Consider the following 9,512-nt stretch of genomic DNA (forward strand, 5'->3'; position numbering starts at 1 on the left):
GCCAATAGAGGCCTGTGGGTAACCATCTTGGGACCCAGAGGCCATGCAGTCTCTTCAAAGGAGTTCTGCCTGGGGCTAGGAATAGGTGTTCCTCCACAGTGCGTGGCCCCAGCTATTATTTTCATTTTCAAGAGACCAAGAATTGGAGGAATCGATTTCCGGTCTCTGCTGTGTCCCTGGATGGCGCCCGTGCAGGCGGTGGGGAGGCTATGGGGGCAGCAGGCCCCGGGGCTGATAAGAAGTCCACACAATCCTCACGTGCAGAGGCCACAGCATCATGTTTAATTGCCAGGCAGATGCATCGCCGTTCAAGCTCAGTTCTGGGGTTGTTTTGCATAAAGATTTGCCAACGTGTTTTTGTTTGTTTTTTTCTGTATGTATAATTGCCTTTTTATAAAAGGTTTTGAAGTATTGTCTCAGTGATAAAAAGAGAGCAATGTTAACGGTTGTTGTATATTTCACCGTATCCAATTGTAAGTATTTGAAGGGTACAGCGAAGCCTTAGCGTGCAAGAGCGTTCGTGCAGGAGGTGTGCTCTGACGCCCAGGAGGTGAGGGGATCAGAAAGTTTCGGATTCTTTGTAAATGCCCCGCTTTTCTTTCTCTCTGTGTGTATCTATTTACATGCCTTAGCACACACCCTCCCACCCTGATCCCTTTGTCCTGTCGCCAGAACAACCAGAACGCTGGTGCACTGCCGGTACAGGACAAGTCGACAGAACCCTAATCAGTTATCTCTCGTGTGCCAGGGGAGGAAGAGAAACTCCATAGTATTCTTTGTAGAATATAAATACCTGTAGGATGCTGTGAAATGGGAAACCATAGAATTGGGCTTTTGTCACTTCAAAGTTGGAGAAATGTATGAATAAAATGTATAAAACATGAAAAGGTAGTTGTCTCCTCAGATTGCAGGCCAAAACAGCTTGGGGACAAACCACCAGAGGATCACTTCCCAGCTCCAGTGTCCACCCTGGCAGCCTGGGTCGTCAGCCTGGCTGTCCAGATTGCATTCTGAAAGCAGTTCAAGCTCAACTACTTGCATTTGGATGCAGATTTTAAATAGCTTCAGTTTACAAAAAAATCCAAGTTTGACAGCTCCTGGGAAGAGACGTCCAAATTGATTTGAGTGGTGTAGGCACCCAGCATGGAAAGGCAGTCCCTTGCTTGACATTTGCATAGAAAGCCTCAGGAGGAAGGCTGCTGCCCTTAGTGTTGGGTGGTTGGCTTTGGCCTCTGGTCTGTGGTCTGAGACGTCGGCCCTCACGTGCCTCAGTGACCTAGTTTACACACTTCTTCCTTCCCGGCACTGGGCCCGGGCTCTGCCCAAGTACAGAACCATAGTGGCTTCAGAAACCCACAGTTGCACGTGTCCAGTGCCGACACCCGCAGGAATACCCCAGCCTGAATGTGCTCGCATGGCTCACCCCATTTTGTTCTCTAACTGCTCACTTTAAGAAGACGCATATTAAGGAAACATAAACAGGAGCGATTATTTACTTTAGTCAAGTAAACCTCACCCTATCAAAAATACATAGAAGAGTCTAGGTCACATTCAGACACAAGAAATCGAGCCTCTGGCCTTCTGATTCAGGGAATCCCAAGTCATCTTTCTGCAGACTTCTTAACCCTAGATGCACAGACAACCGAAAGCATAATGCTACCATTAAGCTTATTTTCTGCACTTCAGGGCATTGAAGACACATCCAACATGTCATTGGAAATGACTAGAAACATGTATTTCTATATTTTTCCCAGTTTACAGTAATATGATAAGCTGAATAAATAACACTGGGTATCATTCTGTGACCTGCTGCAGCAAAGCCTGGGAATCTGCAACAAGAATGCAGCGATATTGGTACAGGGTAGTAGACAGTGACCACGAGTTCAAGGTAACCGAGAGTAGTGACCTTGAGTACCCTGAGAGTACCAAGCCCCCTTAAAGTACAATGCAATAGTGCAGCTAGTAACCCAAGGTAGCATCTGACTTTCTCCTGGAATGAACACACAGGCCACAGGGCCTGCTGTGAAACCCCATGGTCAAGATGGTGTCAAGCATCCTGCACCCGCTGGCCTGCTCTCCACGCTCCTCCCCCATCCTCACATTTCAGTGAGTGGTGCCCAGAAATGGTTTGTCCAGAGACTCATTCTTAGGCTAGGATCATTAAACACTTCAAGCGTCTGCTGTTCCCTCTTCACATCTCAGGAGATGGGGAGACAAAGCTCCAGGCCCTCGAGATGTTAAACTGAGGCTGGAGATGGGGAAATCGAGCCCACTCACAGGCTGGTCCCACACAGATCAACAGCTTACAACATGATTTCCCCTAGAACTTTCTAGGGTGATGGAAATGTTCTATTTCTTACTTGGGGTGGTGGTTACATGGGTATGTGCCAGACACATCGAACCTAAGATCTGTGCATTCTACTGTATGTAAAATATACCTCAGTTACAAAAAAGAAAAGAGAAAAATCATACGATCATCTTCACAGCTGCCAAAAAAACATTTCACAAAATTCAGCCCCCACTTCTAGTTTAAAAACAAACAAAAACTCTTACAAATAAGATAGATTTCAACCCACAGCCAACATAATCCACCTAAAGGTGACACAACAAAGGCATTACAATTGCCATTATCTTTTAAATTATCTAAATAACACATGATCTTCATAGAATGATTAGAAAATATGGATAAAACAAAAAGGAGACATTCAAGCAGATTGTGCCACTTGGAGACAACTGCTATAAACACTTCTGTGTATCTCTGCCAGGCTAGTATTTTTCCAGGGAAATATACCTCTATATATCTGTATTTTTAATGCAGTGAGCAGGCGCATACGAAACACATACTAAACACACATACTAAAATATTCTCCTCCTGCCATGATTATTTAATATTGCTTTTAAAGCACCACCCAGAAACAGAGCAAAGAAGTATCAGCGTTGGAAAAGATGAGACAAAATTGTGCATATTTGCTAATAATATAGTCATATATCTTGAAGTACCAATGAGAACAACTGGTGATCCATTCAAGTTAATAAGGAGCAGGTACAAAATCACTCAATGCTCTTCTTATATATTAGCAATAAAGTTAGAAAATTTTAATGGTAAAAGTAGATGCCATTCTCCATTGCAAAAAGTTTTTAAAAACCAACAAAATCCATGGGATTTATATGAAAAGACCTCAAAGATGCACTGAGAATGTAAAAGACTTGGATAAACAGAGAGAAATGTTTCTGGGTGGAAAAACTAAGTATTTTAATGGCATCAATTTTTTCCAAATCAATGTGGAAGTTTAATACAGCACCAAATCAAAATCCAAACAAAAATGTTGGACCTTTACAAAATGACTATTCATCTAGAAGAATAAACAGTGGGGTTTTTTTTCTAATTTTAATTTTAATTAAAGGAAATACTAGGGAAAAGAGTCAAGGAGGGGTGAATAGCTCTTCCAGATTTTAATCTGTTCCAAAGCTAAGACAATTAAGACACCATACACCAAAACGAGTTTTAGACAAAGAACTCTTTGATGAAATGATAGAAAATGAAAAGAATACAGAATTAACTAGTCAGTAAAACTATGGAAGACAGTATCTTTTTAAGTTTATACAGAAGAAGTCACAAAATGACTGAAAGATTTGATCCCTTAAAAATATAAACTTTTACATGAAAATGTTGTAGACCACAAACTTGGAAAGACATTTTGCAGCAAGTATGATACACAAAGAGTTGATATATTTATTACACAATGAACTTATTATATATAAACTGGTTAAAAATACTAACATCCCAATATATGAACTAAGGACAGGAACATTTAACAGACAATAAAATGTATAAACCATGAAAGAAAAGGATTGATAAAGTTGAATTAAATTAAAAACTAAAAAGTTCTGTTTACAGAAGACACCATAAACAAACCAAAAAGATAAGCCACAAACCTGGAGATGATGCTAGTGGCACACCTAAATGACAAAGAATTATCATCAGTAATTTATAAATAACTTCAAGAAATCACTTTTTTAAAAAAATTTATTTTAGTTTTGGCTTCATCGAGTCTTTGTTGCTGTACGCGGGCTTTCTCTAGTTGCAGCGAGCAGGGGCTACTCTTCATTGTGGTGAGCGGGCTTCTCATTGCGGTGGCTTCTCTTATTGTGGAGCATGGGCTCTAGGCACATGGGCTTCAGTAGTTGCGGCAAGCAGGCTCAGTAGTTGTGGCTCGTGGGCTCTAGAGCACAGGCTCAGTAGTTGTGGCACGCAGGCTCAGTAGTTGTGGCTCAGGGGCTCTAGAGTACAGGCTCAGCAGTTGTGGCACACAGGCTTAGTTGATCCGTGGCATGTGGGATCTTCCTGGACCAGGGAGTGAACCTGTGTCCCCTGCATTGGCAGGCGGATTCTTAAGCACTGTGCCACCAGGGAAGCCCCAAAAAATCACTTTTAAAAGAGAAAAAAATGGACTTCCCTGGTGGTACAGTGGTTAAGAATCTACTTGCCAATGCAGGGGACATGGGTTCAAGCCCTAGTCCAGGAAGATGCCACATGCCACGGAGCAACTAAGCCCATGCGCCACAACTACTGAGCCTGCGCTCTAGAGCCTGCATGCCACAACTACTGAGACCACATGCTGCAACTACTGAAGCCCATGCACCTAGAGCCCATGCTCCGCAACAAGAGAAGCCACCACAATGAGAAGCCTGCACACTGCAACGAAGAGTAGCCCCTGCTCACTGCAACTAGAGAAAGCCTGCATGCAGCAATGAAGACCCAATGCAGCCAAAAATAAAATAAAATAATTTTTAAGGAGAAAAAAATGAGCAAATATATAAACAGGCAACTCACAGAAGATAAAATTTAAATGGCCTTTCTGGAAACTCAAAAATAATCAGGAAAATTAGAAATTAAAGTCTTAATAATGGATTTCACATTCCACTAACAGCATACTATGTGATTTGGACCAACCCTCATACTTAAGACAACTGAAACAGTTGATTGAAATATTTAAAACATCTGTTTAGAGATGTTAGTAAATTAACAAGATAGTGAAGAATTACAGGGCCAGGATTGGGAGGAAACTGATGCCCAAGGGAGGGAGGGAGCATTTAGGGCCACTTTCCTCTGGGGACATTTGCCCACTCCAGAGGAGGCGGCCAAGAGACCCAGTAGCACTTGGGACAGCTTCCCAGGGGTAGGGGGAAGGGATGAAAGCCAGGGCATATTGGGGGGGGGCACTGAGGGGGGACTAGTGAACTTCTCTCACTTTCAGTGGAGACCCTGAAAGTCTGCCTCCTAGGAGTAATGGTGACCCATCAGTAGACAGACCCTCACCATGATGCTTAGCTTCAAACCTTCTCAAGCCCTGACATTCAGTGGAAGTAATCCCAGATTGCTTGTGCCAGGTGCCTCGCAGAAGAAAATGTCATTTTCTGGAGGAAGAGATCATCATCCTAGGCCTCAACTATTTTCCACAAATATTTAGCAGATACAATGTCTGATGAACAACATGAGGAGAAAATAGGCAAATAGATGGATACATCTGTATAAATAACTAACACTAATGTTTGGTTGGATTTTAAATATACACAGAATTAAAATACATGCTAACTCTGACATATAAGTTGGGAAGGAAGAAAAAGAATCAATATGTCTTAAGGGCTTTACATTGTCAAGGGAGAGGGTATGAGCATTAATTGTTAAATTTTTGTGAGTCAAGGATGCAAGTTTACAGTAACCACTAAAAGAAAAATAAAAGAGGGACCTCCCTGGTGGTCCAGTGGTAAAGAATCTGCCTTCCAATGCAGTGGATGAAGGTTTGATTCCTGGTTGGGGAACTAAGATCCCACATGCCGTGGGGCAACTAAGCCTGCACGCCACAACTATTGAGCCTGCATGCCTCAACGAGAGAGCCCATGTGCCACAAACTACAGAGCCCATGCGCTCTGGAACCTGCGCACCACAACTACAGAGCCCATATACCCTAGAGCCTCTTCACCACAACTAGAGAAGAGAAAACCCACACACCACAACTAGAGAGAAGCCCGCGCACCACAACTAGAGAAGACCGTGTGCCGCAACAAAAGATCCCGCATGCCTCAACGAAGATCCTGTGTGCTGCAACTAAGACCCGAAGCAGCCATAAATAAATAAATAAACAAATGAATAAATGAATGAATGAATGAGTGTGTAACTTCCAAGCTAATAAAATGTACAAAAATAAAAAATGATCAATCCAAAAGAAGGCAAGAAAGAAGATAAACAATAATAATAGTATAGAAGGGACAAATTGAAGGCCCTTAGTAAGAAAGTAAATGTGAACCCGAATATATTTTAAATTCTTCATTAAATGGAAATACACTAAATGCTCCAATTAAAAGAAAAAGATGGTCAGACTGTACTTTTTAAAATTTTAGTCTCGAGACATACGAGACACACCTTAAGCATTAGGTAAAGGTTTACAATAAAAAGAACAGAAAAGATATATTGTTAAAACACTAGCCAAAAGAAGCCGGGGTAGCTATATTAACTTTAAAGAAAACAGACTTTTAAGGAAAAAAGCATTACTAGAGATCATTTCATCATGATAAAAAAGTTCAGAGAGGAGAGAGAAGATGGCGGAAGAGTAAGACGCGGAGATCACCTTCCTCCACACAGATACATCAGAAATACATCTACACGTGAAACTTCTCCTATAGAACACCCACCGAACGCTGGCAGAAGACCTCAGACCTCCCAAAAGGCAAGAAACTCCCCACATACCTGGGTAGGGCAAAAAGAAAAAAGAATAAACAGAGACAAAAGAATAGGGATGGAACCTGCACCAGTGGGAGGGAGCCGTGAAGGAGGAAAGGTTTCCACACAATAGGAAGCCCCTTCACAGGCAGAGACAATGGGTGGCGGAGAGGGAAGCTTCAGAGCCACGGAGGAGAGCGCAGCCACAGGGTGCGGAGGGCAAAGCGGACAGATTCCCGCAGAGGATCGGTGCTGACCAGCACTCACCAGCCCGAGATGCTTGTCTGCCCACCCACCGGGGCAGGCAGGGGCTGGGAGCTGAGGCTCAGGCTTCGGTCAGATCACAGGGAGAGGACTGGGGTTGGCTGCGTGAACACAGCCTGAAGGGGGCTAGCGTGCCACGGCTAGCCGGGAGGGAGAAGTCTGGAACTGCCAAAGAGGCAAGAGACTTTTTCTTGCCTTTTTGTTTCCTGGGACGCAAGGAGATGGGATTAAGCGCACCGCTTAAAGGAGCTCCAGAAAGGGGTGCGAGCTGCGGTGATCAGCGCTGACACCAGAGACGGGCATGAGACGCTAAGGCTGCTGCTGCCACCACCAAGAAGCCTGTGTGCGAGCACAGGTCACTCTCCACACCTCCCCTCCCGGGAGCCTGTGCAGCCCGCCACTGCCAGGGTCCCAGGATCCAGGGACGGCTTCCCCGGGAGAGCGCACGGCACACCTCAGGCTGGTGCAGCGTCATGCTGGCCTCTGCCGCCGCAGGATCGCCCCGCATCCGTACCCCTTCCTCACCCCGGCCTGTGCCAGAGCCCCCGAATCAGCTGCTCCTTTAACCTCGTCCTGTCTGAGCGAAGAGCAGATGCCCTCTGGTGACCTATGCGCAGAGGCGGGGCCAAATCCAAAGCTGAAACCCAGGAGCTGTTCGAACAAAGGGGAGAGGGGGAGGTCTCTCCCGGCAGCCTCAGAAGCAGTGGATTAAAGCTCCACAATCAACTTGAAGTGCCCTGCATCTGTGGAATACCTGAATAGACAGCGAATCATCCCAAGCTGAAGAGGTGGACTTTGGGAGCAAGATATATTATTTTTTTCCCTTTGTCTCTTTTTATGAGTGTGTATGTATGTGCTTCTGTGTGAGATTTTGTCTGTATAGCTTTACTTTCACCATTTGTCCTAGGGTTCTGACTGTCCCGGGTTTTGTTTTGTTTTGTTTTACTTTTAAAATTTTTTCTTCTTAATAATTATTTTTCATTTTAATAACTTTATTTTATCCTACTTTATTTTCTCATCTTTCTTCCTTCCTTTCTTCCTTCCTTCCTTTCTTTCATTTCTCTTTTTTCTCCCTTTTATTCTGAGCTGTGTGGATAAAAGGCTCTTGGTGCTCCAGCCAGGCGTCAGGGCTGTGTCTCTGAGGTGGGAGAACCAACTTCAGGACACTGGTCCGCAAGAGGCCTCCCAGATCCACGCAATATCAAATGGCAAAAACCTCCTAGAGATCTCCATCTCAACACCAAGACCCAGCTTCACTCAATGACTGGCAAGCTACAGTGCTGGACGCCCTATGCCAAACAACGAGCAAGACAGGAACACAGCCCCATCCATTAGCAGAGAGGCTGCCTAAAATCATAATAAGGCTACAAACACCCCAAAACACACCACCAGACGTGGACCTTCCCACCAGAAAGACAAGATCCAGCCTCATCCACCAGAACAGAGGCACTAGTCCCCCCAACCAGGAAACCTACTCAACCCACTGAACCAACCTTAGCCACTGGGGACAGCCACCAAAAACAATGGGAACTAGGAACCTGCAGCCTGCAAAAAGGAGACCCCAAACACAGTAAGATAAACGAAATGAGAAGACAGAAAAACACACAGCAGATGAAGGACCAAGATAAAAACCCACCAGACCTAACAAATGAAGAGGAAATAGGCAGTCTACCTGAAAAAGAATTCAGAATAATGATAGGAAAGATGATCCAAAATCTTGGAAATAGAATAGACAAAATGCAAGAAACATTTAACAAGGACATAGAAGAACTAAAGAGGAAGCAAGCAATGATGAACAACACAATAAAGGAAATTAAAAATACTCTAAATGGGATCAATAGCAGAATAAAGGAGGCAGAAGAACGGATAAGTGACCTGGAAGATAAAACACTGGAAATAACTACTGCAGAGCAGAATAAAGAAAAAAGAGGGAGGGAGGGTGACACAAGAGGGAAGAGTTATGGGAACATATGTATATGTATAACTGATTCACTTTGCTGTAAAGGAGAAACTAACACACTATTGTAAAACAGTTATACTCAAATAAAGATGTTAAAAAAAAAAAGAAAAAAGAATGAAAAGAACTGAGAACAAACTCAGAGACTTCTGGGACAACATTAAATGTGCCAACATTCGAATTATAGGGGTCCCAGAAGAAGAAGAGAAAAAGAAAGGGACTGAGAAAATATTTGAAGAGATTATAGTTGAAAACTTCCCTAATATGGGAAAGGAAATAGTCAATCAAGTCAAGGAAGCACAGAGAGTCCCATACAGGATAAACCCAAGGAGAAACACGCCAAGACACATATTAATCAAACTATCAAAAATTAAATACAAAGAAAACATATTAAAAGCAGCAAAGGAAAAACAACAAATAACACACAAGGGAATCCCCAAAAGGTTAACATCTGATCTTTCAGCAGAAACTCTGAGAGCCAGAAGGGAGTGGCAGGACATATTTAAAGTGGTGAAGGAGAGAAACCTACAACCAAGATTACTCTACCCAGCAAGGATCTCATTCAGATTT

This window comes from Kogia breviceps, chromosome X (genome assembly GCF_026419965.1).
Source record: "Kogia breviceps isolate mKogBre1 chromosome X, mKogBre1 haplotype 1, whole genome shotgun sequence".
In the NCBI taxonomy this organism is placed as follows: Eukaryota; Metazoa; Chordata; class Mammalia; order Artiodactyla; family Physeteridae; genus Kogia; species Kogia breviceps.